Source organism: Austrofundulus limnaeus, unplaced genomic scaffold, assembly GCF_001266775.1.
Source record: "Austrofundulus limnaeus strain Quisiro unplaced genomic scaffold, Austrofundulus_limnaeus-1.0 Scaffold117, whole genome shotgun sequence".
In the NCBI taxonomy this organism is placed as follows: Eukaryota; Metazoa; Chordata; class Actinopteri; order Cyprinodontiformes; family Rivulidae; genus Austrofundulus; species Austrofundulus limnaeus.
Window position 1 is genome coordinate 1,360,425 of NW_013952519.1, and position 6,613 is coordinate 1,367,037.

The window sequence follows — 6,613 nt, forward strand, 5'->3', positions numbered from 1 at the left end:
GGGGGGAGCCATGACAACATCTTCCAGCCAGGAAGGATTTAGTCAACAGACCCAAGGCCTTTGCCGGGGAGACCCAGATTCTGTAATCAGTTGTTTTGGGAACAGAAAGGACAGGCAGACGATAAACAATTTTCCCGCTGCCTTAATGTCTGCTGATACTCTCAAGGTGGCGAATCCAATCAGACAAAATGGTGTGGACACATACAGCTGAGCCGATTCATCAGCTTCTCCAAGATCAATTACATCTGGCCAGCAAAGTCCAGGGACCACAGCCGGCCCGCAGAACCGCTTGTAGACCGAGTCCAGTTCGCTCAAGGCCCAATATCCGAGTGCTGATAGTATACGGTCATCCATCAAGTTGATCAGTCAGCCAGAAAGTGCAAAGCCACCGATGCTGTTTTGTAGAACACCAGGAGACCACCAAGACAATCTGTAGAATCCAGTGATCAGAATCCAGACACATATCCAGAACAGAGAAAATCAGAGGTCCCACCTTCGACATGTCCTCCTATGGAAAAAGAAAAATAAACTTGGTTCCAAAAATTTTAAGAGACTAGCTAACCAAGTCCATAAATATGAAAATATCCATGATTTCTTATTTCGGATGAAAGCAAGGCTCCAAGCAGCAAAGCAGAGAAAGATAAGGTATGGCAGGAGAGCAGGGAAAAACCGACTTACTCCTCCGAGAGCGAAAAAAAATAGCTTAACATAAAAGAAGGAAATGCAAAAAGCTGAAATTAGCAAAACAATAACAAAGGAACCGAAAGATAGCTAAAATGGCAAAAAATGCCAAAATTAGCCAAATAAATAGTCCAAAAAAAGATTGAAATTAGCACAAAACAAAACCAAAGTTAAAGTGTGATGTAGATTTATAAACATTTTGAAGTGTTCTAAAGAAACTATACTGTTTTATTATTTGTTTTACAGTGAATCTTTTACGTTGCCCTCTTTATGCTGAATCACGAGTCCTGTTTCAGTTTCTTTCCTTTGCTGTGAACGTTTTCATCTCACTGTGATCATCTGATTTACTTCCTCATCAAGAAATGTGACTAATTTATTCTGACAGGTGCTTTAATACAGAGAAGCCCAAACTGTGAGCCGGTGTCACCAAAGGTGCCGTCAGTAATCAGTCCATGAGATTAGATCTGTTGCCACACGTTGACTCTAACGTCTGCAGCAATGAAAACAGCATTTATTAAGCAAAATTAAAAAAAACAAACATTTACAGCAGATTTTACAGGTTTATTATTTGAAAAATAACATTTGATGATATAACTGCATTGATCCAGTTAATATATCGAATAAAAGCTTATCTGGTTTTAACGTTAAAAATGATTTGTTAGTTTGTTTTAAATAAAATAATAATAATTATGCAGCAAAAGTTCACTGAATGGGTTTCATTTGATGAACAGATCAAGTTCAGGTTCATTCAAGTCCCAAATAGGCAATTAATGTTACAGCAAGTCTGTTAATTAATGAAAATGAAGCATCTGAACATGGTTTATCAAAAGAAACTTCATATTATTAATTTCTGACACAACTTTTCTCTTAGTAACCTATAAATCCTGAGTTTTATAAGTTCAAATCATGCCCAGATTGAAGGAAAATGTGGTTATCTTTAACGTCACGAGACAAACTGAGCGGTTTTTAGTTCTGCTGCTTCAGTTTTAACCTTTAGATATCCTCCAAGTGAAAATTACAATAAATAAGACTTAAAAAAAGGTTTAAAAGTTGACAAAAAAAAACAATCTTACTTCTGTAAACCTGACCTCAGCTCCACAGCAGCCTTAATGGCTTTTTAAATCATATTATCCCCTGGAAATAAATAAAGAGAACAAACGCTCTCTGCTTTTTTCCCTCTGTTTTGTCTGAAGGCGAGGTTCAGTTTCTGCAGGGTCCAGGTTCTGAGGGGAACTCGACTCAGACGTTTGCAGCCGGTGACGCAGAGAGGCGACGCAGAGCAGCAGTCTGACGTCACGAGCCGAAACACCGGGAAAACTTTAGATTTCTTATAAACAGTTGGGGTTTTGTGGGCGCTGGTTGTTCAGGCTCGAAAATCAGAACCAGACAAACACTGAGGGCCGCAAAAACACACGGAGTCACCCTGGGATCAGAAAATAAAATAACTTTTTCCTCTCAGGTCTGAATAAAGGAGACTAAATTAAACTCATTACACTATTTTACAGCAAAAGGTCTAATTTAATGTCTTTATCTCAGCAGAAGAATAAAAACTGAGTGAAGATCTGAGTTTAAATAACTTTGAGTTTGTTGCAGCTGTAAACAAGCTTTGTTTACTGAGCCAGACGAAACATCTGTTTTTATTTTCCACAGCCGTGTTCTGACTTTTGTTCTGACTTTTGTTCTGACTGAAGGAACAAGAAGCCGGATCAGTGGAAGGGAGGTGGGATGGGAGTGAAACAGAGGAGGATGTCTGCTATCAAAACGTGTCACATTAAGGATTCCTCAGCTCCTCTGGGTCTGTCAGACCTGTTAGCTGAAGTGGAACAAATCCTGCAGGAGAAACTAAACTCTGTCTCTTTTAGTTTTAAACACTTTCTGTGGATTAAAACAATACAGTCTTATAATTATTTACTGTTCTGTTCGGCCACGCCCACCTGCACCTGATCCTAGCTGAGCCTGAACAGGTGTTGGTGGTTCCAGTAGTTGGTCTTTATATTCTCTGTTGATCCGTCTGTTCCTCAGTCCGATGTTCTACACTTCGTTTGTGTCTAATAGTTCTCCCTGTAAGGTTTGTCTGCCTCTGTAGCATTTTGATTTTGTTATTAAATTGAGTTTAGTTTTAGAAAAGAAGCATCTGTGAGAGGTGTTTGGGTCAAAAATCATCTATGACACTTTCATCTCTACAGATTCTGGCTGTGTCTCCATTGCAGGAAGTAAAAACTGCCGTGTTTCCCTCTGTTGATTTAGCCGCTAAATCAACAGAAGGAAACAGGCATTTAGACGCTAAATTTTAGCATCTAAATGCCTAAATTCTGTGCCGTGTACGGTTGTTGTAACCACTCGAATTGGGAGAAAGATAAACGTTCTTTTGTGTTCCCGAAGTAGCATGTCAGAAAAAAGACGACAAAAGTGGATCATTGATCTAAAACAGGAGGTGTGGACACCGGAGAGTTTGCAGCGACCACTTTCTAACAGGATCGTATCGTTTAAATCCTATTTTCAAATATTCTATTGGACAGTTATTCAAATTTGGGTTTACAGAAGCTAAATATAGATCCAAGCACACAGAAATGACAGGAATTAGAAAGAAGTCGACAGACATTTAAAGCTTCTTTGGATCCTAAATGTTTGACCCAACCTGAAACTACAGTGGTTTGCAAAAGTATTCATACCCCTTGAACTTTTCCATATTTTGTCACATTACAACCACAAACATAAATATATTTCACTGGAATTTAATGTGAAAGACCAACACAAAGTGGAATACAATTGTGAAGTGGAAGCAAAATTTTACATGAATCAAAACATTTTTTACAAATAAAAAACTGAAAAGTGCGATGTGCAAAATTATTCAGCCCCCTGAGTCAATACTTTGTGGAGCCACCTTTTGCTGCAATTACAGCTGCAAGTCTTTTAGGGTATGTCTCCACCAGCTTTGCACATCTAGTGACTGCAATTCTTGCCCATTCCTCCTTGCAAAACAGCTCAAGCTCAGTCAGATTGGATGGAGAGCGTTTGTGAACAGCAGTTTTGAGATCTTGCCACAAATTCTCAATTGGGTTTAGGTCTGGACTTTGACTGGGCCATTCTAACACATGAATATTCTTTTTTTTAAACCACTCCATTGTAGCTTTGGCTTTATGTTTAGGGTCGTTGTCCTGCTGGAAGGTGAACCTCCGCCCCAGTCTCAAATCTTTTGCTGACTCCAACAGGTTTTCTTCCAAGATTGCCCTGTATTTGGCTCCATCCATCTTCCCATCAACTTTGACCAACTTCCCGGTCCCTGCTGAAGAGAAGCACCCCCAGAGCATGATGCTGCCACCACTATATTTGACAGTGGGGATGGTGTTTTCAGAGTGATGTGCAGTGTTCTTTCTCCRCCACACATAGCGTTTTGCATTGTGGCCAAAAAGTTCAATTTTGGTCTCGTCTGACCAAAGCACCTTCTTCCACATGTTTGCTGTGTCCTCAACATGGCTTCTGGCAAACTGCAAACGGGACTTCTTATGGTTTTCTTTTAACAATGGCTTTCTCCTTGCCACTCTTCCATAAAGACCACATTTGTGTAGTGCACGACTAATTGTTGTCCTGTGGAGAGTTTCCCCCACCTGAGCTGTGGCTCTCTGCATTTCATCCAGAGTCACCATGGGCCTCTTGGCTGCCTCTCTGATCAGTGATCTCCTTGTTCGGCCTGTAAGTTTAGGTGGACGGCCTTGTCTTGGCAGGTTTACTGTGGTGCCATACTCTTTCCATTTCCGGATGATGGATTGAACAGTGCTCCGTGAGATGTTCAAAGCTTGGGAAATCTTTTTATAACCTAAGCCTGCTTTAAACTTCTCCAAAACCATATTCCTAACCTGTCTGGTGTGTTCTTTGGACTTCATGATGCTGTTTGCTCCCCAATATTCTCTTAACCAACATCTGAGGCCATCACGGAGCAGCTGTATTTGTACTGAGATTAGATTACACACAGGTGGACCCTTTTGAGTCATTAGCAGTCATCAGGCAACTTCTGAATGCAATTGGTTGCACTCAGGGAAGAGGGGGCTGAATACTTTTGCACGTCGCACTTTTCAGTTTTTTATTTGTAAAAAATGTTTTGATTCATGTAAAATTTTGCTTCCACTTCACAATTGTATACCACTTTGTGTTGGTCTTTCACATTAAATTCCAGTGAAATATATTTATGTTTGTGGTTGTAATGTGACAAAATATGGAAAAGTTCAAGGGGTATGAATACTTTTGCAAACCACTGTAAGTAATTGTAGCTTTGAGGCTTTTGAAACCTTTTATCTGACTCATCGTATAATACGAGCTCTGCAGCACCAGACAGTTTGTCAATCACCTCGACGCCAGTAAATCCTACAGATTTAGCAGCTATTTCATTGAGACAATATGGATCAGATCCTAAATGTATGCAGATTTTTTGTGTGATATCTCATCTGTACCAGAACATTTAGGACATTATACTCACTGTGATCTGTGAGAACTGAACTCTAGTGAACTGTGTTCGATTGATAACAGGTTGGACTCTGGAGGTCTCTGATTGGTCCCGGCACTTTGTCCTTGATGTCACCGGTTCCTCTGCAATCCCTTCCCCCATCCATATTTGCCCCCCCTTCCTGCTCAGCTGCCTCTGCTCCTGTTAGCAGAGTAGTTTTTTTGTGTGATGCTCATGTGTTTTCTGTTTTTGTATTAAACACAGGATCAAAGCTCTTTTTTTAAACTCATCCTTCCTATGTGTGTGTGTTCTAAACTGCAAGGTAGCGCACTACGCTGCGCGGGGCCCTGCACATTCATTCCCCTGTGTCTGTCGTGTGTGTGTTTCTCCGGACGGATATTCAAAACTACAAATTTCGTTCTGCATTGCATCTGATGTTGTATGAATGACAAACGATTCATGATTTTTCTGTCTTGAACCGGAGCAAATCACTTCCTTCCCCCCATCTGAATTTCATGCATCATCCAGGTCACATGACTGCAACCCAACAATTCATGTGTTACAGAAAATGCTCTGAAAACACTGAAAATGCTGAAAACGCTCTAACTTTGTGCACAAAACGAGTTCTCATAGCTCTTGTGTAATTTTGTCGCACAATTACACAGATGACCGCAGATTTCTCCAGTTTTTGAGGGTAAATAATTTCTAAACACTAGTGTGACAAACCTTCACATCATGTTACTTTTTCTGGACTAAAACTGTTTCTCATATTAACCAGATTGTAGTTTTATGCCTCATATTAACCAGCTGACAATAGGAAGCCATTCTATGGGACTGATAACACCTAATAACGTCCATTTCATGGATGATAACATCCGAAGCGGGTGCTTTATTTCTGCTTCATATTAAAAACTGAACGCTCATCACTAAACCTGCAGTGAACTAATTAAACATCAATATTCAAGATCCTTTGTCCTTCAGGAGGGATGTGTTGCAGCCAGAGATAAAACACATAAATACAAGACATCAAGATCAGAAATGTTCATTAAGAAGTCTGATTACTGCAGGTAGAAAAGAGTTTTTTAGTTTTTTTGTCCTACATCTTAGCAACAAATGTAGGACAACAAACAATTTGTTGCTTCTTCAACATCAACACTTCCTCTCATGTCAAACCCTGGTGGTGTGAGCTCAGCCTCCACAAGAATCGTTTGTGTTTTAATTCTTCTGGGAACAGCTGGATGTGTTGAATCACAGCAGGAAAAAAACATCCCTCTAAGTTCCAAACTCCATTAATATTCCAAACTCCTGTCTGTAAAACAGCGAATCTCAGCTGGCTTCATCCTCTAAATAATTCACTCGTTGAAATCTTTTCTTTCTCCTGAAGTCTCGGTGACGCTCGCAGTGAAGAGGAGCAGAAAACACAGGAAGAGGAGAAGACGAAGAAAAACATAAAACATAAGTTTTATTTTATATCAGTGACTTTTTAAATTC